Genomic DNA, 23,985 nt, shown 5'->3' on the forward strand with positions numbered 1-23,985 from the left:
CAGTGACAGATGGCACATTCCAATTATAACTACAAATCAAAGTACCTAGAAAAGAAGAACACAAGAAGAAAAGGAAAGTGAAACATTAAAGGGCTTGTGAGGAACACACCAGAATGAGAAATACTACTGCCAGCATTTCTTGAGGCTACAATGAATTTGAAACTCTAAAACAGAAAAGTGTGCTGGCTATTGTTTTATCTAGTTTTCAAATCTAAATGAATGCCATGAGCACAGTTATTACCTGTAGGGCCAGCTGAAACATCAAAGGTTGATAGCTTCAAATTATTTTCCTTAAATGTCAAGGGATATTAAGCTTTTAGGAAATTTTACATAGTGCTTTCTGGTACCCATTAGTTGAACATTGCAAACAATTTTGATAGCATTCAGCCTTTTATGTTCTCAATACTCTACATTTGCATTTATATATGCATATGGCACTTTTTTTGATTTATTACTAGGTAGAGAAAATTTGTCTGAAAATCATTTCTAATGCAAACATTAACAAATAGTTCAACAAGCAGGGAAAGCATGCAAAGACATTGCTTTGGGAATGTTTCTAACATAGATTTGCAGCCTGTTTTTTTTCCTCCTTTTTTGTTGTGTTGGTGAGGGGTTTTCATTTTGTTTCACTCTTTCTATTTTTGTTCAATTCTCTTTTGTTTATATAATAAATATTTTACAGCACAATCACTGTACAAAGTACACACTAAAATGTGTATTTTATTTTATTTATTCATGAAGTTTGATATACCGCAAGGGACCAGTAATGGCATTTACGTGGTTGACAATCATAATAAAGGGAGAGAGCTAGTGCAAGCTTTACTATGTGGTGGGTATTTGTGCAGGCCCTTATATGGAAGGCTGACCCCCTAGTGGTAGTACTGGTAGTACTGCAAGACTACTGTTATTTGAACCATGAGCAAGAGTGAAGAGGGACAGTTACTGCTCCTTGCCATTAGACCACCAGAGCTTATCTCTGGGTAAGTCCAAGCGGAAGGTGGAGGGCTGGGTGGGGGAGGGGATTGTAGGGGTTGATTGGATATGGGGGTGCATTGATCCAGGGGGCATTATAGAGGAGGGGGGATTAAAGGATCAAGGATGATCAAGGAGGAGGATGAGAATGGGTGTCATCACCACGGATAGCTTTCATGTTGCAAGTTAGCACCTTGGCCATTTTGTATGCCTCACCTGGCAGCATAGAGGGTCTGAGTTATCAACCCAGACACGAAACACAGTGCCTGTGTGGTAGTTGTCCGCTATGTGCAATAAAAGTAGGGCAGATGCTAGACACACCTCACTATATTTATCACACAGGCTTTGCATTTACAATGCATAATGTTTTGCTGTCATCATGAGGTAAGTGAAAAAAAACCTTATTACATTTTCGTAAAAGAGTACTACTATTGGCAGCATGCACTGAAAGATGGCCACCAGTCCTGTGCACACCCAAGGCCCCTCCCTCAACAGATTATATTTACTTCTCCTGACCACAGCACACCTTGACAACAGCATATGTTTCCTACCCCCAACACCCCCTGACAGAAAGAAGAAGCCCCTCAACACCTCCAGACAGCAAGAATAATCTACCCCTCAATTGCATCTTTTAAAGCAAGATCCTCAAGGTTGCCATCTCCCCTGGCAGACAAGCCCTCAACCTCTGATTCTACCTCCATGTCTTACCAGAGGTCTCCTCTAAAGAGTTGCATGGGGACAGAAATTTCACCCATCCCCACTGAAATCTAACCCGTCCGCACCAGAATCTAACCCATCCCTGCCCATCCCTACTAGAATCTAACCTGTCACCGCAAGTAATATTCGTCCCCAGTACTAAAATAACCCAACCTATGCCATTGTTCTGGAAAAGAAAGATGTCAGAGATGATATCAGAGATGCACATTTCCTAAACCTGACATGGTCCAGTTGATAAATCAAATATTTTTCTACCTTTGTGGGTCTGATCATTTTATTTTTCCATTCAATTTTGTCCATAACTTCTGATTTTCTCCATTTCTCCTGCCTTTCCAAGGTCTTCTGTCTATTTAGCATTTCTTTTTTCTCCATGCCTGTTATTCATCTTCCCTGCGTCCCTATCTGTCCTGTCCAGCACCTCTCTTCTGTGTCCCTGTTACTGTCTACTGACAATGGGATCAGCCCATCTCCCCCATCCCCTCTTTCCTACCCCAGGGTTCAGCCTATCTCCCTCCAGCCCCCTTTCCCTCCCCAGTGTCCCTCCCATCTCCCTTCAGCTCCTCATGCTCCCTTCTCAGCTATCACCATGCCTCTCTCATGCCCTCTCCCCAGCCTTCATCCAGTTTCTCTCATGCCCCCTCCCCAGCTTTAACCCAGTTTCTCTCATATCCCCCTCCCAGTCTGACACCCCCCATCCTTCCCACAATCTCTCTCACACCCCCCTCCCAAGTCTTCTCCTAGTCTGACACTCCCTATCCTTTTCACAATCTCTCTCATGGCCCCCCCTCTAGCCATTACTCCTTCAAACTCTTCCTCTACCCCTGAATGGCAATAAGGCTCTGCAGAGACTTGGGCTATGTGGTGCAGGAAGTTGGGGAAGTCTCGTGGACTTCGAACCATGAAACATTTCCAACTTCCTACACCACATGGCTCAAGCCTTTGCAGAGCCCGATCACCAAAGAGGAGGTGTTTGAGGCAGCACTGAGGATAGAGAGGTAGGCTGGCATGGCACTATACTACCATGGGAACCCTGCAGGACCTGCATCCATCCCACAGGATTCCCACAAACCTCGAGGGGATCCCTTCAGGAGTCCCGTGGCCGTGGAGGGGATCTCCATGGGATTACTGTAGTAGCTGCAGGATTCCCATAAACCTCATTCCCGTGCAGCTTTCTAGTCTCCTCCACACCCCTCTCCCTAGGCCAGCATCTCTCCATCTGTCTCACCTGCCTCTTCCCTAGGGGCCAGCATCTCTCTCTCTCTCTCCTTTCATCCCTCTATGGGTCCAGTGTCTCTCCCCCTCTCTTTTCCCTCCACTGACTCCCCCAATCCAATCTCTCTCTCTCTCTCTCTTTCTGTGGTCCAGTGTGTCTTCTATTTTTACCCTCAACACCCCCCCCCCCCCCCACTGGTCCATTATCTCTCTATCTCTCTTGTTTCGTCTGTGAATTCAGTGTCTACCCTATCTCTTCCTCACCCCCTCATTGAAACTCTCTCTTCCCTCCCCCCAAATCCAGCAATTCTCTCTCTCTCTCTCTCTCTCTCTGTGCCCCCAAGTGAGGCTATCCCCCAAGTCCAGCACCTCTCTCCCTCCCCACCCCTGAGTTCAACTCCTCTTTGTCTTCCTTCACCTCCTCCTTGAGTATTGCTTATCCCAGGAATAAGTAAAGGACTTTCCCAAGTCCATCTTAGGAGCCATTATTCTAAAGAACCTGAGCATGGAGAGCCAGTTCCTGAATCTCTCTCCATGCAGACTTCCCCATAAACAAGACATCTCTATGCTATAAATGTAAAATATGATTCATATCAGATGCAAACACCAGTGCATGATCTTCCATATATTTCAATGATGATTCTAGCAGGCTTGTAACATTGAGATTATCAGGCGAGACAGCTGGCATACCTTCACCTGAAGGCTAATTCGCAGCTTGCTGCTTCTTATAGAACAAATAATACACTTTATTCAATGGTGGAATGGCTTCCTCAGGAAGCTATAAAATCTTCATCAGATATTTCCTAAAAAGGTCTATGGGTGTCATCAAAGTCACACTGAGGGAGTTTAATACTTCTTTAATTTAGCCTCCTCCAATTATTCATAATTATGATATAAACTCAAATAATCTTGAATAATCTTATACTGAACTCCCCGAGCCTTTTTCAACTTGCTTTCCAAACTATCCACTTTAGAGGAAACATTCGTAATTTCAGTCTCAGCCACAGTCACTCAGGTTGACATAGCCATCAAATTATTTTTGACTTGATTCAACTTGGATTTCACAGTCTTATCCAACTTAGTAATTGCCTGCCAAATGTTTTTCAAAGTTACTGAAGATGGGACCAATACACTGACTTCCTGGTTCTCTAGGAAACATGTTCATAGCCTTAAGAGAGACTGAGCAAAGGCCCAGAATAGTCACATTAGAACCCAAACCAGGAGTCCTCCAAAGCACCTATTCTGCGCCTGCTGAAGTCACGCCTTGTATTGGATCAAGCCTATCTGCTGCAACACCATCTGCTGATATTAGAAGAAGAATACCTTCCCCTTCCAACAGAAGCAAATTCATGGCTGAAGGCTGAGGCAGAGTACAGTCAGAAAGATGTGGAGGGGCATAATTGAACACGAACGCCTATCTCCATGGGCGTCTATGTCCGAAAACGGGTACGTGAAGAGGCGGGACAGACCGTATTTTCGAAAAAATGGATGTTTTTCAGTTGGGCGTTTGTTTTTTTTAGCGATAATGGAAACTAAAAACGCCCAGCTCAAAAACGTCCTAATCTGAGCTATTTGGTCATGGGAGGGGCCACGATTCGTAGTACACTTGCCCCCCTGACATGCCAGGATACCAACTGGGCACCCTAGAGGTCAATGCGGTGGACTTCAGACAATGCTTCCACATGCATAGCTCCCTTACCACGGGTGCTGAGCACCCAACCCCTCCCCCAAAACCCACTACCCACAAATGTACAACACTACCATAGCTCTTAGGGGTGAAGCGGGCACCTACATGTGGGTACAGTGTGTTTTGGAGACCTCCCATTTACCAGCACAAGTGTTACAGGTAGGGGGGATGGGCCTGGGTCCACCTGGCTGAAGTGCACTGCGGTACCCACTAAAAGTGCTCCAGGGACCTGCATACACGCAGGCCTCTAGGACTTGTTGCTGCTATATAACATTGGCACACCAGTTGACACCTGAAGACTAATCTCTCCGAAAATGTCCTTTATTGGAATAAGCACACTTACTCACAGTTAACTGCAGATCACAGGTTGTGCCCCACTGGCAATGAGTCTCCCTGGTACTGAGATTAGCAGTAGGTCAGAGCTGGCAGAATGGTGTACAATGCCCTCTTTCAGCCACATTCAAGGTAAGAACTAAGTGCTGTAACGTGGCTAACACGTGAAAGGGATCTAAAACTGGCTTACAAAAATGGCCACTACCTCATGGACTACCGGAAACAAAACAGGGCACACTCTGACCCAGTAAGCAGGGGGAAAAGCACCATGGGAGTAGAGCCTACCAACTACCAACATCGTGAGCATTTGCCACAAGCTAGTGGAATCATGGAGCCCAATACCCTACACCCACCACAATGCATTGCTGATGTGACTCTGCAGTGCACATAACAGAAAAGGTGTCACACTCACCCGAGAGCCACATCAGAACCAGGGAAAGGCTGTCACAGGATAGAATACATTCTGCTGTCTTGAAGGTGGGTACGGCATTTGAGGCTGGCATAGAGGCTGGAAAAAAGTTTTTAAAGTGGGATTTTTTTTGGTGGGAGGGGGTTAGTGACCACTGGGGGAGTCCGGGGAGGTCATCCCCGATCCCCTCCAGTGGTCATCTGGTCAGTTGGGGCACTTTTTTGGGACTTGTTCGTGAAAAAAAGGGGTCCAAAAAAAGTGACCCAAAATCGCGGTCAAAACACCTTTTTTTTTTGATTATCAGCTAAAGACGCCCATCTCTCCTCAGCCGATAACCACACCCCAGTTCCGTCTTCACCACGCCTCCAACACGCCTCCAACACCCCCCCGGCAACTTTACCCGTTTCTGTGACGGATTGCAGTTGGAAACGCCCAAAATTGGCTTTCGATTATACCGATTTGGGCGCCCACGGGAGAAAGACGCCCATCTCCCGATTTGGGTCGCAATATAGGCGTTTTTCTCTTTTGATTATAAGCAGGATAGTGTAACACCCTCCTCATAACAAGGGACATTCTCCCTCATCTACAGCTTCAGCAAGGAGGTCCCCTGTATTTCCCGGAGTTTCAGAAGTCTTATTTATTTATATTTTTTGTGCTAGTTCTACTGCAAAATGTCCACCCATGGAAACTATGCTGTTTACAACATACTAAAACAGAAAGGTGAAAAAGTGAAAGTAAGAAAGAAAAGAAGGGGCAAAGAAATTAGCAAGGGGGGAGACTGAAGGCTTCACAGAAGAGAAAGGCTTTGATGAGAGATATAAACTGTGCAAGGGAAGGTTCTTGGTGGAGGTAGGGATGGAAGGAATTCTACAGTTTGGGGCTCAGGTAGCTGAAGGTGGTTTCTCAGGAGATCATGAGGTGAAGGGCGGAGAGGGAAAAACCCACAAAGAAGTTGTCATTGCAAGAGCGGAGCATCCAAGTGAGGACATAAGGAATAAGGAGATTATGAATATAAGCAAGAGCAGAGGGGAGACAACCCTTGAAGACTAAACCAAGGATTTTGAACCTGATGTGAAAGGAAACAGGGAGCCAATGTTCAGATAGTAGAAGGGGGTGACGTAGTCAAAGTGGATTGCCAGATGATGAAGCTTGACAGCAGTTAACTGATCATGGCTAGCAGAAGAGAACGAATTGATTGGGAGAAAAGGAAAGCCTGAACTGAGCGAACATGGTAAAACTGAGTCATCAATAACTGGCCCACTGGCTGGGTACTTGATAGGACTTGCATAGCTTTCTCCTTACATTTGCCGACCATCACAGGAAAATCACACACAGACAAAACAAACAAACCCACAGGGAAACTAGAGATACTCAGCCCAGCGTTATGTCTCAATGGCCATCTTCGTCTTTCAGCCTGATAATTCCGTTTAATCAGGCCTGTGATACCCAATACAGTGGGAAATTTTCTGTATCTCTGTCAGAAGTATTTTCTTCTGTTTGATTTCTGTTGGATTAAAAATGGTTCAACTAGAAGGCCTGAGTCTGAACATTGAATGGCAACACTTTTTGAATATTATTCATATGTGGCCTATTTGAGGGTTAAGTACTTTTGGACTAGATTCTGTATTTCACGCCTAAAAAAAATTGTCGCCGACGCATAAATTAGGCGTGGACCGGGTGTATTCTATAACAACACGATAGATTTTAGAAATGCCACGAACCGCCTATTCTACATCCATGGCCACATCCACTTTTCAACTATGCGACTTAGAATTTATGCGTGTGTTAAAAAATATACTTAGACGTTTCTGTTTGTAAATTCTAATTAATACCAATTAATATCAATAATTGCTAGATAATAGGGAAGTATCAGCACTGATTGGATTGTTAACTAATTAAGTTGCACACACAAATAAAATGCAACTGTATTTGCACAAACAACATAAGTCACACTATATAGAATCCAGGGGTTTGTGAGTATTGGAGGGGAAACATATCAGAAATACAGGTTTTGTTTAGCTGAATTGCAATTCAGATAGAGAAGTATAAGCCTACTGACCAGAAAGAATGACAACCTAAGTCAGGTGTGAAGAGCATTATCTGCTGATTGGATGGTTAGGAGTTTTTATTTCATAAGAAAAAAAGGAAGTCTCAAATGTCCTATTTATTTATTACTAGTAAAAAAGGCCCGTTTCTGGAACGAATGAAACGGGCGCTAGCAAGGTTTTCCTGGGAGTGTGTAAGTTTGAGAGAGAGAGCCAGAGCGAAAGTGCGGGTGTGTGACAGAGTGAGACTGTCTGTGTGACAGTGTGTGTGTGTGAGAATGAGAGTGTGTGACAGGGCCCCCTCCCCTGTTCCTAATGCCCCTCACCCCGTTCCCTCCCCTCCTTTTCCTCCTCCTTCCCACACTTTGGGTTCCTTAAGGCTTTCAAAAGTCTATGTACCCCCGTGACCCTAACGCCCAGTATCCGGATACCCCAACGCTTTCCTCCTCACCCCTCCCCCAAGATGTAATACTTTCACGTACTTCATTTTTTAAAAAAAGTGTCCTATCTACCCTGTGTACAAATGCCCGGCATTCAGATTGTGTTCCTCTCGTAAATTTTAATTTCTTTCATTCATTCAGAACTCCCCCCCCCCCCCCCCCCCCCCCGAACACTTTTGGTTCCTTCAGTCTTTTAAAACTCTCCTATGTACCCTGTGTGCTAATGGCCAGCATTCAGATTGTTCCCAAATGTTCATGTCTTTCAGTGGTTCAGAACTCCCCCCTCCCCCCCATTTAACACTTTCGGTTCCTTCAGTCTTTTAAAACTCTCCTATCAATCCTGTGTCCTAATGGCCAGCACTCAGATTGTTTTGCTTTGCCAAATTGTCTGTCACTGATGTCACTGAGGTCAGAGCATGCCTGCCTAGCAAACCACTTCCGGCAGGCATGGTCCCAAGCACATCCTGTTGGAGGTGAGAATTATTATATAGGATATTTAACCATATGATTATTCATTATATGCATAGTTTGATTTTTATGTGATATATTTTATATTGTATTACTGCACTTCTCTATTCTTGTAAGTCACCTGAGAATATTTTGGACAGGTATCTAATACATGTAAATGAATTAAAGATCTTCCTTGTCTCTTCCCTTGCCTTCTACCCCTGTAAAAATACTTCCCTTCTAGGAGTTCCCATATTTAGCTGACTAATCTCCTATTTGTATAATTCAATATACTGCTACAAGTTAGGCACTACCATTTGGCAACATGGTGGTGCCAGAGCAGGACTGAGTGGGGATCATCCTTGGCTTCTACAAATTTCCAAAATGTAGAGGTGAGGTATAATCCAGGGAGTCCTTGAGAACTGAATTGAAATATTGTTGGGGGAGGGGGCAAGGCTAGCCATATGGCGATGGGTTTTGCTGGGGAGACTTATCTTACTACCTCTCCTGTATCCCAGCCTACCAGAGATTTTCAGTTTTATGTCAGAAAAGTGCACTGGAGGCATTTCTTTTCCTAACACTGAGCCTTGAAGCCCCCAGGGATAGGTAACTACAACTCCAGAGCAGTAGCTAACTTGTTAAGTTTCTAGGCCAAGGTGCAGTACGAGGTTAACACAAGTTTTGTTAACTTCAATGCAGTTGTGTATGCTATTATATGTTTTACTTGAGTTTTTGAGCATTAAGGTGGAAAGGAATCCATGTGGGCTACCGTTAAAATGGGTTATTTTACCATAAATTGTGCTGCTGTAGCATAGAGTCCCATTTTATGCAATGAGACTCTGTGCTACAATAGCACAACTTGTGGTAAAATAACCCAATTTAATGGTAGCCCATACTGGTAATCTCTCCCTTAACAGTGGTGTGAATTGGCTTAATGCATGTTACTGGTAATTAAGTAATTAATTTAAAGCGTTTATGTTCCACAAACTCAGTTACAAACCATTTTTAGCATATCAGAATAATCAAGTTGGGAGGATCTCTCAACCATGCTCTCATGGATTTGGGTAGTGTCAGAACTCTTGCTCAGAGAGAGTTGATACATGGGATTTAGATTAGTTATGAACATATAATATCCCTCACATATGCCAATGGAGACTAATGGCAGTATCTGACAGCCGAGGTTATGTTGGGATTGGGAATAGGGAAAAATCCAAGTCAACCTAGATGTAGGAGCGCTCCCTAATCTCCCATCTCCAGACATCCTAGGATAAAGGCTTTTGTTTTATCATATATTTGACAGGTATCGAGACAGTATGAATTATGATAGCTATAATGAAAATATATTGTTATAAAAGGGATTATCTCTTTGGTCTGTATCTTGATTGTGATCCGCCTTGACCCACCTCAGTAAAGCAGAATAAAAATGTCAATATTAGATTAGATTAGGTAAAGGTTACCCAATTTTTGAGAAGCTATGAACTCAACTACTTAGATCTTGGCAAACATCTTATCAGGAGGCAGCCTGAAATTGCAGACAGCAAAGAGAGAAAATACCCAAGTATCTTTATGTAAGAAACCCACTTGTCAAGGAATTGAGATTCTTAAAGGGAAAAGAGTGAGAGAAGAGTACAAAGTATGCATTGACTATGTATGTACATTTTTGAAGCTTCACTGTATGCATAATGATCTGCCCAATCAAGCAATGGTTCTGGGAACATCTAACTATGCACACACCTTCAGCAGTTGAAAATCCACTTACATGGATTTTCAGTCTTTCCATCTGCATAGCTCCTGATGAAGTCCTTGAAATTTATCTCTTATGAATCAAAAGAGATATGCAACTGATTGCTATCAGCATAAAAAATTATGTTTAACATTAAAGGTTAAATGATCTGTTCAAGGACAAGCAAGAAGACAAAGGACTGTATGTAAAGGAAAGACTCTTCTTATTTATTTAGGGCCCCTCTGGAATTCGTTGCTGGAGAATGTGAAGAAGGCGGTTAGCTTGGCAGAGTTTAAAAGGGGGTTGGACAGTTTCCTAAAGGACCACTACTAAATGGACTAGGGAAAAATCCACAATTCCAGGAATAACATGTATAGAATGTTTGTACGTTTGGGAAGCTTGCCAGGTGCTCTTGGCCTGGATTGGCCGCTGTCGTGGACAGGATGCTGGGCTCAATGGACCCTTGGTCTTTTCCCAGTGTGGCATTACTTAAGTACTTATGTACTGTTTACTAAGCCGCACTGTAGGAGCACTACATTTTTAGTGTGCGTTAACGATACAGACACCCATTATATTCCTATGGGTATCTCTATTATTAGCATTTTGCTAATTTTTAGCGCACTAAAAAGTTTGTGCCTACAGCATGGCTTAGTAAACAGGGCCCTTAGTAATAGAATTCCATTTTGATAGGAAAGGAGAGAAAAAGAAGTAGTATAATAGAACTACAGTGCCACCAGGGCACCCCACCTCACTCATTTCTCTAGCTTCAACTTCCTTCCCACAGGTGAAGACTTATAGGACAGCTTCTTAAAGAAATAAGTTTTCAGGTTGGTTTTATACATAGGTAGAGAGTTCTTGTTTTTGCCAGTCTGAGGGAGGAGATGGCTCCAGGTATATGCTGGCAAAGCGTTCCAGAGCTTAACTATTTGTTGAGTAGAGGAGTAGCCTAGTGGTTAGAGCAGTGGACTTTGATCCTGGGGAACTGAGTTCCATTCCCACTGCAGCTCCTTGTGATCTGGGCAAGTCACTTAACCCTCCATTGCCCCTGGTACAAAATAAGTACTTGAATTATGTAAACCGCTTTGAATGTAGTTGCAAAAAACTCAGAAAGGCAGTATATCAAGTCCCATTTCCCTTCCCTTTCCCTCTCTCGGTGTTAGCTATGCCCTTGTCTTCTAGGCATCTGTCTCAAAAGCTGATCTTCAGTGGTCCAGGGGTCACAAAGCAGATTAATCACATTTAGGGCCACTCTCTCCTCATGCATCAGTTCCAGCACACATGCAATCGAGCTTGGGAGTAGGTCAATGGTCCAGAATAGAGATCCGGGGATTTGAGAGACACTCACGCTCTTGGGGATCAGTTCACTCTCACCTCTCGGTCCCCAAAGACACACTGTAATCCACAGTTTATGCAAGAACTCAAACTTTTATTAACATAAGAATGTAAGAGTGGCCATAGTGGTCAAACCAATGGTCCATCTAGCCCAGCATCCTGTTTGCAACAGTGGCCAAGCCAGGTCACAAGTACCTGGCAGAAACCCAAATCATGGAAACATTCCAAATTACCAATTCCAGGGCAAGTAGTTGCTTCCTATGTCTGTCACAATAGCAGACTATGGACATTTCCTCCAGAAAATTGTCCAAATCTTTTTTAAACCCAGATACGCTAACCGCTGTTACTATATCCTCCAGCAAAGCGTTCCAGAGCTTGACTATTTGTTGAGTGAAAAAATGCGTCCTCCTATTTGTTTTAAAAGTATTTTCATGTAACTTCCCTAAGTGTCCCCTAGTCTTTGTACTTTTGGAATGAGTAAAAAATTGATTTACTTCTACTCATTCTACACCACCCAGGAGTTTGCAGACCTCAATTATATCTCCCTTCATCCATCTCTTTTCCAAACTGAAGATCCCTAACCTCTTTAACCTTTCCTCATAGGATAGGAGTTCCATCTCCTTTATCATTTTGGTTGCTTTTCTTCAAACCTTTTCTAATTGTGCTATATCTTTTTTTGAGATATGGCGACCAGAACTGAACATAATACTCAAGGTGAGGTCGCACCATGGAACGATACAGGGGCATTATAGAATTTTCGTTCTTATTCAACATCCCTTTTATAATAATTCCTAGCATCCTGTTTGCTTTTGAATTTTATTATTAATAATTTTTATTATTATTTGCAAAACTTTAACAGGTATAATAACTGTCAAGTTAAACACAGCCTTAATAATTAAACAAGCATGAATCATTTCAATCTTACAATCCAATACAGTCTGGCTTACTTAGACCTCAAAGCCTAAATTAGGCTGAAGAAAAAGAAAAGGGGGATAGGTATTAGTGTTTGCTTTTTTGGCAGCACCACACATTGAGCAGACGATTTCAGTGTATTAGCCACAAAGAAACCTAGATCTTTTTCTTGGCTGCTGATCTCCAAGGTGGATCCTCTAATCAGGTAACTACGATTCGGATTATTCTTTCCAATGTGCATTACCTTGCATATGTCCACATTAAATTTCATCTGCAATTTAGATGTCCAGTCTTCCAATTTCCTAAGGTTTCCTGCAATATTTCACATTCCGCACGTGTTTTAACAGTTTTGAATAGTTGTGTGTCATCTGCAAATTTAATAACCTCATTCGTTGTTCCAATTTCCATATCATTTATAGATATGCTAATTAGCACCAGTCCCAGTACAGATCCCTGTGGCACTCTACTGTTCACCCTCTTCCATTGAGAGAAATGACCATTTAACCCTGCCCTCTGTTTTCTGTCCAATACCCAATCCACACCAGAACACTGACACCTATCCCTTGACTCTTTCATTTTCTAAGTAGTCTCTTATGAGGAACTTTATAAAAGGCTTTCTGAAAATCTAGATACACTACATCAACCACCTCACCTTTATCCACATGTTTATTCATGCCTTCAAAGAAATAAAGCAAATTGGTGAGGTATGACTTCCCTTGGCTGAACCCATGCTGACTCTGTTCCAATAAAATATGTTTGTCTACGTGTTCCTTAATTTTATTCTTTATAATAGCTGCCACTATTTTGCCTGGCATTGACATCAGACTTACTGATCTGTAATTTCCAAGATCACTCCTGGAACCCTTTCTAAAAATTGGCAACACACTGGCCACCCTCCAGTCTTCAGGTACTACAGAAGATTTCACTACAAGTTACATATTACTAACAGCAGTGTCAGCAATTTCATGCTTTAGTTCTTTGAGTACCCATGGATGTATGCCAACTTTGCAATGACAGCAACATCAAACAGTCTTTTGTGATCCAACTCCAGGTAAACACAATGTTCCAATTCTTGTATTGTTCCTCAAGGGAACTCCTTTACCACTTCTCTCCTCAGGTTTATTTACAAGGGCAAGTTCCCAATAGGGAATATGTACATATATAGAGTTCTCCTGTTCATGCCTATCCCCTGGGCAGTGTTCTTCCCCCTGGCTGCTTCTCCTCCTTTTTCTCTACAGACTCAAAATTCTACAGTTTCAGACCCTCCTCTGATCTGACCCTCTATCCACCTTTGTCTCGAGACTGAGCTCCCCCTGGCTCCAATCCTCTGCTCCTGGGCTTGGACTCTCCTCTGCACATCCGTAGCACACACAGTCTCCCAGTTGCCACTTTCAGGAGCCACAATCCTCCTTTACAGCCAGTGATCACACTCCTCACTTAGGATTCCCCTTTTCTCCTCCTGATCTTGACAGGGGACCATGAGACAACCAAAGACCCCCTCTTAGGTTTTACTCTCGACTTTATCGCCTCCCAAACTCCTCCCTCTTAGTCAATCAATAGTACTTGGGCACTATCTCTTTGCACTTTATTTCCATATTAAAAATAGTGATTATGTCATTTGGATTTGGGCTGATACATTTTTAGAATCTGCTTTTGATTGTTAATTTACGTCTTTAGTTTAGGTCTTTCATAAACTCGGTATCAATATGGTCTTTATTAAAAATATGATATATGCTTCTCAGGAAGTTAAAAACCTTCACCTTTGATCAAAAGGAGAAAATAGCTGAAAGCCATGTAACTAAAATCTTTAAAGTGGAAATCATGAACCATCATCTACAATCAATTAAGTGCAGCAGATCAAGCGTGTAAATTCCTTCATCTTCCATCTTTTTGATATTTCAAATATCAGAAAAGCTTTGCCCATGCACTTAGATCAAAGAGATGAAAAGAAAATGTCCTTTCAAGTTACTTATCTACATGAATAACATGTCACAGGGAGAGACTGAGAATACTCTACTTTGTGCTAGGAAGCAGAATTATTTTCAAAAGCTTGAGCCAAGCAGGAAAATGCAATGCCCCCTTTGATACCAGAAGATATCAGTAGTGGTAAAAAGGTATTTGGGGATTTTTTAAAATATATTTTGGTTGGTTTAATCTGCTCTGTAGCTTCGACTGTGGTACCATTTATATTTGATATTTGCTTCCAACAAATGGAGAGAGTCAAAGAACAGCAGGGGTTCCTTAGAAGTGCAGGCTATCAAACGAAAACTGCTTTTCAATACAAGTTACTAGTTACAAGTATATTAGTGCTCACTGGCTTTCTAAATCTTAGGGAGAGAATTTGGGTTCCACAGTGTTTGTGGTTAATTATTTTTGAATTGTTTAAAGAATCTTTGGCTATTTTCATCTAATTTGTATTTGATACAATTTATAATCCCATCCAATAGACCTCGTTAACTCACACCCCTGGCCCAAATTTTTGGCAGGTTGATAACAGTTAGGGCCCTGTTCACTAAGGTGTGCTAGCATTTTTAGCGCATGCTAAAAATTAGTGCATGCTAACGCTAGAGACACCCATAGGAATATATGGGTGTCTCTAGCATTAGCGCATGCTAATTTTTAGCATGCACTAAAAATATTAGCCTACAGTATGGCTTAGTAAACAGGGCCCTTAGTTGGTTAGGAGCAGGGACCAATCATAGAACTGCTTTGGGGGGTCCTTTTACTAAGCTGTGCTAAGAAATGGGCTTAGTGCACTAGGCCATATATTGTTGAATATACATAAGCATTAGCACGTGGCCATTAAAAAAATAAAATACCGCAGAAACACTTACTGACTCCTATTTAGGAGGCACTATGGGCTTCCGTGATATGGTTGTGCTAACCAGTTAGAGCGGCCTAGAGTGGAGGAGTGGCCTAGTGGTTAGGGTGGTGGACTTTGGTCCTGGGAACTGAGGAACTGAGTTTGATTCCCACTTCAGGCACAGGCAGCTCCTTGTGACTCTGGGCAAGTCACTTAACCCTCCATTGCCCCAGGTACAAATAAGTACCTGTATACAATATGTAAGCCGCATTGAGCCTGCCATGAGTGGGAAAGCGCGGGGTACAAATGTAACAAAAAAAAAACTGATTAGCACATCCATGCCCATTCTCTGCCCCTGACTTGCACCCTCCAAAAACTTTTCTAAAAATAAATACCACACACTTACAAATCCGATTGTCAATTCCCCATGCTGTTCCAAAACAGTGCCCTAAGAATATTACTGGAACAGCATGGGGATTTAACTCCTCAATGATCAACACATTTAACGTGAATTTAAGTGCATTATTAGTGGTGATCATCCAGCAAAAGTGCAGGAGGATTGTGCCTGAGCGCAATCTTTCCACACTTCTTGGACACGTCCTGGCTGTCAAAAACCCAGACCTATCAAACACAGGAGCTCCCCCCCCTCCCCCGGAAAATCAAAGCCCTGGTGACCTAGTGCCTTCCAAGCCCTCACACTCCCCTGAGACAGCAACAGGGGGGCTAGAGGTCCAGGCCCCCTACCCCACTCCAAAAATAGAATCCCTGGTGGCCCAAGTAGGCCGCCAAACCCACACCCACCTGCCCTGGTGGTCTAGCGGCTCCCCTACCCCCATGCCTCATTGTTGGAGAAGGGAGCCACACTCCCTCCCCTTCCAGTGCTGCCTACAAAATGCCGGCACCCTGCCCTGCCCAATGCATCCTGGGATTTGCTGGGTGGGACTTCCCTACCATATAAGGGAGTTGCCTGACTCTTACAGGAGGGGGTGTGGCAGCGGGAACAGAGCCTTAACCCTAATGACAGCGCTGTGCTCTGATTATAGAGGCGGTATACTGCAGAGCTCATTTCAATATACTCCAAATGAGCTCTGTGGTGTTCCTTGTGCCAGACGCCCTTTGATCACGAGTGCCGTGTAAATGCGGGTGCTAGTCTGGCACTAGTGGTCTCTAGTGCCCACATTTACTTTTGATCATCTGGGCATTAGTGCACGCAGACGGCAAAACTAACGTGTTAGGTCATATTTGCTGTGTTAAACATGCATTGTTTAATACAACTTAGTAAAAGGGCTAAATTTTGCCAGGCAGGGAGAGAACACATAACTTTCAGTGACTACCAGATGACCATGTTTATCTTTGCAGCGACCACAAACACGTGAGCTTGTGAAGTCTTTCTGTTTCAATATTATTCTGAATGGTGTAGCAGTATTTTACTGTCTCAACTGATGTATATGAGAGGCTAAGGTTTGTGAACACATTGAGCTTATTCACACTGGAAAACAAGGACCGCTGATGCAGGCACTTTGTGAAACATGGCCATGATGGGTTAATAACAATAATAAATAACTAAAGCGTGGTTCCAGTAATATCATTATCCACTTGGCGTTTATGCTTTTTGCCGTTTCTGTTCTCTGCAGAACGTTTCTGTTCTCCTCCTGTTTCTCTGCTAAGTGGTAAAATTCAACTGCTTTCTCCAAATAACTTAAGGGCCCTTTTACTAATGTGACCTCACATTCAAGGATGATTGTTTAGCTTACTATACCTTGTTGAATACCTCAGATAAACTCATCAAAACGGAGGTGAAGTACAATTACTGAAACTAGACCCGCCGTTCTATTTCTAAAATAGAAAGGGAAAGAAAATCTAAGAAAAAAAGATAAGTAACTCAGGACCTCAAGTAAGATATATTAATGAAATCAAATACATTTATTTTTAAATTCAACTACAACATTAACTTCTGAATTAATTAATTAAGATTTTATGTTCTTATTTAACAGTTCATCACCTTATTATTTCAAGAAATTTCTACTGCAGTTTCTGTCAGATAAGTACTTTTCTTTATATGACAATTAAATTTTGTTATAAAACATTTACTGTATTTATGTTAACCCAAATTAATGCAATTTTTAAGAAATTGATGCTTTGTGTGCACTTTCCTTTCTCTTACAGCTTCATCACTACTACACAGGTAAGTATTGTTTTAATTTTCTGCACTCTAATTTCCTTTAATAATCCTTTAATTTCTCAGTTCTTTTCTGTATCTTTTGTACAACTTAGCTGATTCTTCAAGCTCTCTTGATTTTCTTCAGCTCTTCTCCTTTCTTTCAAGTTGGATACCATTCATGGATTAGAAATGCTGAAAACTGGTCCAGATGTACCTACTACACTACCTAAAAACAACTTAAATGAAAAAAACAAACAAACTATTCTCTATTTATAAATTTATAATTGATTTCTTGTTAAACTGGCTACCCCAGGTAAATAAATTGATAATTAGAAATCCCTGTGCTTTAACCCACTCATGTGTAACTTTTCAAAGAAAAATTTCAAATCCAGAGTGTTAAGTATTTAAACTTTGGGCTTTATTCAGTAAATACAAATCAGAGACTTTAAAGTCTTCTGACAACAATCAGCTTATAGCTATCATATACTTCAATCTCATTTAATTACTTTTCTAAAGTAATTTTATTTTTAATTTTTCAGAGGAAAATTATTAATACCTCACAGCTGTTTTCTGTGAGCATAATATTAGCTGTAAATATGAGTCTCCTCAAACAGCTCTTATGAAAGTCAGTGGCAGACTATCAAATTATTCAGCCGTTTTGAATATATTTTTCCTCAAACAATTAAGTATTTTGCTTGAATAATAGTAAAATCATTTTTACAGGCTTCTTTAGTTAAATTAACTAAGCCCAAACACTCTCACACTCTTCCCTAAATTTTAACAACACTTTAATCTTCTGAACAGAGAACACTAACATAGGTCCGTTCATCAACTCACTCACCCCCCCAACTGATAAAAATGAACGTTTAGAACCCTAACCATGTCACAGCTGCCTTGAGCTCCCCCACGAGCCTCTGCACTAAACACAACTTCCAATTACTATATATATATATATAATTATACATTGTAACATTTTACCATACATAGCTTTCAAATACAACCTTTAATAAATATAAATCTCCATACCTTTTTATTGTTTTGTGTATTTATTTTCAATTTTCCCTCTGCATGCGCCCGCTGCACAGCTCTGCCAGAAGCCTGCATCTGGCTCGTGCTCTCCTCTCTGCACCCAGCTCTCTCCTCTTCAGCATGTGCAGTGCTCACAATGTTCGCACCGGACCACGATACAAAAATAAAAACACTGGGAGAGTGCACCGGAGCACTTCCCCCTCTTTCCCAGACCCACGCTGGTCTCTCATTCCCTTTGGGAACTGGCTCTTCTCCTTAAATTGAGCTGGTTCCTTTAAAGTCGGGATTCCCACTCCCAGAGTGCTGTGCGGCCGTCTGACGTCAATGATGTCAGCCAATCAGAGGTGTACTTTCCCAGGCTTCCCCCAGCCTCTATGCTGCAGCTCCGCTTTGGCCCCACTGCCAAAATCGCAGCGATCCAACCCTGGCTCCCTTCAACAGCGGCTCTCTAATGCCGCCGCTCCTGCCACTACCGCTGCGACCGGAACGCTCCCTCTCTGTCCCGGAACTGCCATATAGAAAAAAAATAAACCCCGAACCCCAGAAGCCTCTCAAGTACTGGTTGCTTCTCTAACCAATGCAGCCAAAGCTGCTAAGGAAACGCGCTGCTACCAGAATGCCTTTTCTCCTCACCAGACTGCCACCCCTCCAGTGCTACCCAAGTAACTTTATTTAACCGAACTTTATTTACCTAATTATTCACTGATCATTTCTGCACTATTTAGTTGAGTAACTTTATTTTAACCCCTTAGTGGTTACACTAAGCTATGGTAAAAAGTGGCCTGCGGTAGTTTGAATGCGTGAAATTGGTGGGCACTGGGTCTATTTTTGCTTTGACTGGGAAAAAAAGGCTTTTCTATGATGCAGTAAATGGCCAGGTGCTGCAATGAAAAGTAGCACATGGCTATTTACTGCCTGAACCCTTACCACCACCCACTGACATAGCGGTAAGGGTTCACACACTAACCACGCGGTAATCATGCAGCATGCACAAATGTGACCATGCTGCCGATTACTGCCAGGAATGCCCCCATGGTAAAAAATAGAAAAATATTTTCTACTGCAGCAAATAGCACGCACCAACTTCAAAATTACCGCTGGGAGCCCATGCTACTCCAGTGGTAGTGTCGATTTGGTGCGTTCTACCCACGTGTTAGCCCTACTGCTGCTTAGTAAAATGGCCCCTTAGACAGTCAAATGGTGCTGATCAAATAGCAGGCATAACTTTGGATAACGTATCTGTACAAAGTTATATATGTCTATTCAGTGGCAGCACTTTTGTGTTTATATAGCTGAATGAACATACAATTTTGCACAAAAGTTATATGGTCACCTTATATACACTTCTCTTCCTTGATAGGTTGCGGTGGTGTGGTGGGGATTGTATCTTTCCTGTCAGGTACCACTGGCACAGAATACCCTAAGGAGATTCCATCTTTCTGCAGACTCAAAGACACACAAGGCTATTGATTGGCATGCTTGGCATGTCCTGTTTCTCTATAAGAAAACAACAATCAGGCACTTTTATTATAGAAGCAATCTGTGAAGGCAGTTATAATATGGATTAAAAGGGATAATGATTGCTAAGGTTAGGATCTTACAGAATAGGTACACAAAAGGAAAACAAATTTTACTAGGAGGCTCTGTAGTTATAGCCATGGAGAGAGGCTAGCCATTTAACTTTCAAGTGCTTCTTGTCTAGAGGTGGGTTGGAGACATGTGAAAGGCATGAAAACTGGATATTCTTCTATGCTTACGTACAAATGACCCAAGAAATGATCAGTTAATAAACATTCAAAGGGAGTTTAAGAAACTAGGACTTCTAGACTGAGGTCCAAATCCATAATGCTATCTGCCTACAAAACTGAATAAAGGAGAATATCCTTTAAAAAAAAAACTTCAGAAAATCAGGGCATAAGTTTGCTGAATCTAGTCAAAGATAACAAGTAGGGCCACGGGATGGGGCTCATTCTTGTCAAGGGTGGTAGGTGAGAACCTCTGTCAGACCACAAATTAGCCCTTGGAGGGTATAATCAGTGGATTAATGCAAATCACATTGCCTAATATGCTCTCATCAACTTTAGTTAATATGAAATGTGTTGCAGGAATTTGCAGGAATTAGCACCTATTAATATATCTAAAATATAAGTCTGTGCTGATGCTTTGTAAATATTAAACAAACATATAGCTGATTTACCTTTGGTGTGTTTTAATGTATTGAACCTTAAATCATGGTTTATAAAAAACATGCCTTATTCAAACACGATATTAAAATATTGAATACATTCTTTGAATTGGTGTTAGAGTGGTTTTACAAGCTACAGTTAGGGATGCATTTAAGTCTGCTACTACAGGTTTATGCTCAGCTGAAAACTAATTTATTAGGATTGATAGATTCTGCACAAATTGAAATAAATAAGCGTATAAATAAAATAAAAAAGAAATTGGAAAAACTGAATAATAAATTAGAGGCAGCCATAAAAGCAGTTATTTGCTATAGCTATACTGAAAACATTTTCAAACTATATGATCCATTGAAACATTGTTTAACTGAAAATATTGGGGGTTGTATTCAAAGTGATTTAACTAGATAAATTAAACTGCATAAAACTCAGTCCTATCTTTGTCCAGTTTCACTTGTCTATTTAAGGAATGAATATTAATCTTTAACTGGAGAAAATATTTTTCACTCAACGAATACTTAAGCTCTGGAACTTGTTGCCAGAGGATGTGGTAACAGCAGTTAGGGAATCTGGACAAATTACTGGAGGAAAAGCCCATAGTCTGCAATTGAGATAGACATGAGGGAAACCACTGCATGGAATGTTGCTACTATTTTTTTTTTTTGCCAGTTACTTGTGGCCTGGATTTAGGGGAGGACTGGCTATTTGGGCAACTGGGCAGTGCCCGAGGGTCCAAAGGCTCTATGGGGCCCAGAGGCTATGCCCACTTGCCCACCACCATCACAGCACATTGCAGCCCTCCCTGGCCCTACCTTGAAGGGTCTGGTGGTCTAGTGATCACTGCAGGGGCAGGAAAGAATCCCACATTTTCCTGCCCATTGCCACTACTCTACATGGTGGCACTGGCACCGGTGCTGCCATGTTTTAAAAATAGCTGCTGAGACAGAAGTCTCACAAGGCTGCTGAGACCTGCGAGACTACTGTAGTAAGTTTCGGCAGCCGTTTTGAGAAACACGGCGGCACCACCACTGCCACCACACAGAGTAGCGGCAGTGGACAGGAAAGAGTGGGATTCTTTCCTGCCTCTGAAGAAGCTGCTAGACCACCAGGCCCTTCAAGGTAGAACCGAAGAGGGGGCAGCCGTGCGGGAGGGGGGGGTGGCAGCACAATGGTGGGGCGGCATACAGTAGCCAGGGGAGCCCCCCAATGACCTTTACTGCATGGGGTCCAACCACTGTCAGTCTGCCCCTGCCTGGATTGGGCACTGTTTTGAAACAGGATACTGGGCTAGATGGACCAGTGGTCTGACCTAGTATAGTTATTCTTACGTTCTTAAATGCTGGTCATCTGCACAAACTTGGATATTCAACGCTAGTAACTGGACATAGCGTTGCATTGAATATCTAGGCATAAAGCTGGTGGTGGCAAAAAGATCACTGACCAACTCCGGCTGAATATTTACCCCACTGATTTCATTGTGACACATGGCAATATTATAAGGTAATGGTCAACAAGAGAATAATTTTGTAACAGGGAACACTGAATAAGAGTGTAAACAAGATACCTATTGCAAAGCAATTCTACTAATAAAAGTAGACACCTATTTTTATTTATAGAACACGAATGCAAGTGGCAGAAAAAGTGTTTATGGCACAATCACATAGCCTTATACCTATAGTTTAGCCAGAACATTTGTAAATTACACACATAATTACACATGCACACTGTCAAAGTATGCACCATCAATACACAGTGCTTTTCCACTAGTCAGTTTTCTATAAGAAGCTATTTGTGCATGTTGCTGCCACCTAAAATTAAGTGGCTTCTTCAGGAGGCATTTCTATAACAGGGTGCTTCCATTTAGGTGGTCTAATAACAGAGGTAGGGAACTTATTCTAAAAAGCTTTCAATTGGGCATTCAAGCAGTGGTGTAGCTATGGATGGGCCCGGGTGAGCACAGGCCCATCCAGGAATGGCAAATCTGTGATGTGGCTGGTGGGGATCCCCAATAAAAATGCCCCAAAAATGCTAGATAAAGACTCCTGGCATTTCTTTCTTACATCCCCTCTCCCCCCAGACAAGCAGGGATCTCTTACCTCCACTCCACCAGCACCCTACCCCGGTACCTTTTAAATCCTTCAGTTTTTCACTGGCAGCAAGCAGTGACTCATACCTACTTCTGTTGATGGCACTGGACAACTTCTTGTTCAGGAGACCCTAGAAAGAAGGCTCGGGGCTGGTATGAGCAGAAGGTAAGAGTCACTGCTCACCGCCAGTGAACAACTAAAGGAATTAAAGGTACTGGGTAGTGGAGATAAGAGACACCCAATCATCTGGGGGGGGGGGGGGGGGGGAGAGAAGCTGGGCAGGGGTTCTCGTTCCCACCCACTTTGGGCTCAGGTCCACCCCAAATTGGGTGTCTGGCTCTGCCCCTACATTCAAGTGTCCTTATAGAATACTAGTGTAAACCCAGCATAAGCACATTAAAATACAGGCACAGACATTTATGGTTTGCATATATGTTTGTACCTAAATGTGACAGAAACACATGCAACTTATAGTAAAATGTTATCCCCACTTATGCCTTGCCCAGGCTCCTCCTTTGTGAATGCCCCTTTAACAGTTATCTGCTAGGCCATATACGCATAATTATAGAACAGCGGTTAGGTACAATGGTGTCTTTTATGCAGGTAAGTGTATCGTTACCCATATGGATGACATTATTCTATAAATTTATGCACACAATTGGTGTGAAATTTAGGTGACTTGTTACAAGATGTGGGGGGTATGTGTTTAGCTTTGAAACACAAACAATAAACAAGTGTAGAAATACAAACGGAATACAAGATTTTACAAAGAATATAGTTGCATTACTTAATAAAGAACCCTCACAGCTTTCTTGAATGTTGTGAACAGTTATCGTCTGGATTCTGTATAGCGCGTCTAGAGATCTGCAATGAAATCCAAGTGTATTCTATAACAACGCGCATAACTTAATAGATTTAACAAGCTAATCAGCGTTAATAACAGTTTTTAACAAGCAATAATGAGCACTAATTGCCAATAATTTGAATTTACATACACAACTCGCTAAGTGCATTTTGTAATGCAGTGCTCCTAAATTATAATGCACGCAGGCTAAAAGGGGTGTGGCTATAGGTGGGGAAATGAGCATTTTATTGGCATTTAAAAATTTACACGCATAATTATAGAAATAACCCAATGCATTTAAATCTACGTGCCGGGATTTATGCCATGTTTTCACTGGTGTAAATGGAGGCATGTAAATTTAGGTGCTTATAAATCAACTAAGTGTGTTCTATGTACTGCACCTAAATGTAGGTGCAACTTAAAGAATACACTTAGTCAGCATTGATTTTTTAGGCGCCATATATAGAATCCCCCCCTATATGTGAACAATTATCCTACTTCATTATCAAACAACTTTATCTGACACAGAAAATGTATCACATCATTGTTAAAAATGTAAATACACTAACCACAATAAAAGAAACAATAAGGGAAATTTTATATCAAGGCACCCACATCTATCTATGTAAGAGTATACTTACCTGCGAGA

This window comes from Microcaecilia unicolor, chromosome 2, assembly GCF_901765095.1.
Source record: "Microcaecilia unicolor chromosome 2, aMicUni1.1, whole genome shotgun sequence".
Classification (NCBI taxonomy): domain Eukaryota; kingdom Metazoa; phylum Chordata; class Amphibia; order Gymnophiona; family Siphonopidae; genus Microcaecilia; species Microcaecilia unicolor.